Source organism: Carlito syrichta, unplaced genomic scaffold, assembly GCF_000164805.1.
Source record: "Carlito syrichta isolate Samal-C Ts95f unplaced genomic scaffold, Tarsius_syrichta-2.0.1 Scaffold313204, whole genome shotgun sequence".
Classification (NCBI taxonomy): Eukaryota; Metazoa; Chordata; class Mammalia; order Primates; family Tarsiidae; genus Carlito; species Carlito syrichta.
In genome coordinates this window covers 40,801-42,877 of record NW_007257300.1, presented here as the reverse complement: position 1 = coordinate 42,877, position 2,077 = coordinate 40,801, and the positions used below count along the sequence as shown (strand labels likewise).

General features: G+C 37.2%; 1 pseudogene; it reads left to right on the top strand.

Moving 5' to 3' along the window:
• LOC103272764 overlaps positions 1 to 2,077 on the top strand; it is a 16,483-nt pseudogene that overhangs the window by 7,091 nt on the left and 7,315 nt on the right.

Sequence of the window (2,077 nt, the reverse complement as noted above, 5' to 3'; positions counted from 1 at the left end):
TTTTTCTGCATCTAGTGATATGATCATGTGGTTTTTGTTTTGACATCTGTTGATGTATTTAATTACATTTATGGTTTTACGAATATTGAACCAGCCTTGCATGCCAGGAATGAAGCCTACTTGGTCATGATGGATGATTTTTGAGATGTATTGCTGAATTCGGTTTGCTAGGATCTTGTTGAGAATTTTAGCATCTATGTTCATCAAAGATATTGGCCTGTAGTTCTCTTTCTTTGTTGGATCTTTACCTGGCTTGGGTATCAATGTGATGTTGGCTTCGTAAAATGATTTGGGGAGAGTTCCATCTTTTTCAATCGCCTGGAATACCTTCAGTAGGATTGGTATCAGCTACTCCTTAAATGTCTTGTAGAATTCTGCTGGAAAGCCATCTGGACCAGGGCTTTTTTTTGTAGGAAGTTTTCTTATTACGTGGTCGATTTCCTTGATTGTTATTGGTTTATTTAGGGTCTCAATTTCTTCTTGTTCCAACCTAGGTAGGTTGTGTGATGTCAGAAAGTCTTCCATTTCCTTCTGGTTTTCAAGTTTGTTTCCATACAAGTGTACGTAGTAGTCTCTAATGATCTTTTGTATTTCTTCAGGGTCAGATGTGACTTCATCTTTTGTGTTTCTGATTATGCTTATTTGGTTTTTTTCTCGTTTTTTCTTGGTCAGTCTAGCTAGGGGACCATCAATCTTGTTTACCCTTTCGACGAACCAGCTTTTTGTTTCATTGATTTTTTTGTATTATCTTTTTGTCTTCTATGTCCTGGATTTGGGCTTTTATTTTGGTGATCTGGATTCTTCTGCTGAAATTAGGGTTTTTGTGGTCTTGCTTTTCCAGCTTCTTTAGGTGGCTTGTTAGGTGATGAATTTCTGTTCCTTCCATTTTCTTCATGTGTGTTTGTAGGGATATAAATTCCCCTCTTACTACAGCTTTCAGGGCATCCCAGAGATTTTCGTAAGATGCTTCTTCATTTTCATTTGTTTCCAGGTATCTTTTGATCCCTGTTTTGATTTCGTTGTTGCCCCAGGAGTTGTTTAGCATCATGCTGTTTAGTGTCCATGTCTTTGTGGGTTTTAGGGGGACTTCGTTGGTGTCAATGTTTATTTTCATTCCACTGTGGTCCGAGAAGGTATTTGGTAGAATTTCGGTCCTTTTAAATTTGCTAATGCTTGATTTATGGCCAAGTATATGGTCGATCTTAGAATATGTTCCATGTGGTGATGAGTAGAATGTGTATTCTGTGGTCTTTGGATGGAGTGTTCTGTAGGTATCAATTAAGTCCATTTGGTCCAAAGTCACATTGAGGTTCCAGATCTCCTTGCTGATTTTTTGTCCTGATGACCTGTCTATGGTTGTGAGTGGGGTATTAAAGTCCCCAGTTATAATAGTGTTAGAGTCAGTACCTTTCTTTAGTTTTCCAAGAAGTTGCTTTATGAAAGTTGGCGCACGTATGTTGGGTGCATATATGTTTAGGATAGGTATTTCTTGTTGATGGAGTGAACCTTTTATCATTATGTAGTGGCCCTCTGTATCTTTTTTAATTTTTGATAGCTTAAATGGTATTTTGTCTGAAATTAGGATCGCGACTCCTCCTTTCTTTTGTGTTCCATTCGCCTGAAAATTTGTTTCCCATCCTCTTACTTTGAGTCTGTGTATGTCCTTTCTAGTGAGATGGGTCTCTTGAAGGCAGTATATTGTTGCCTGGTGATATTTTATCCATTTTGTCATTCTATGTCTTTTCAGTGGTGCATTTAGTCCATTCACATTCAGACTAATTATTGAAATGTGAGAGTTCATCCCTATCATGGAGTTCTTATTGAGTTATTGTTCTTCCACTTGGTTTTTTCTTTTTCTTTTTTCTTTTTTGTCTTTCTTTTGCTTTTGGGGTTGGTTCGTGTATATTTTATTCTTTTCCCTGTACTCTTGTGAAGAACATTGTTCTTTTTTCCTTTTCTTCTGTGTTTAGTACTTTCTTAAGTGTTTCATGTAGAGATGGTTTTGTGGCTGCATAAGTTCCTAGGGATTGGATATCTGGGAAAGATTTTAATTCTCCCTCACTGATGAAGCTTAGGT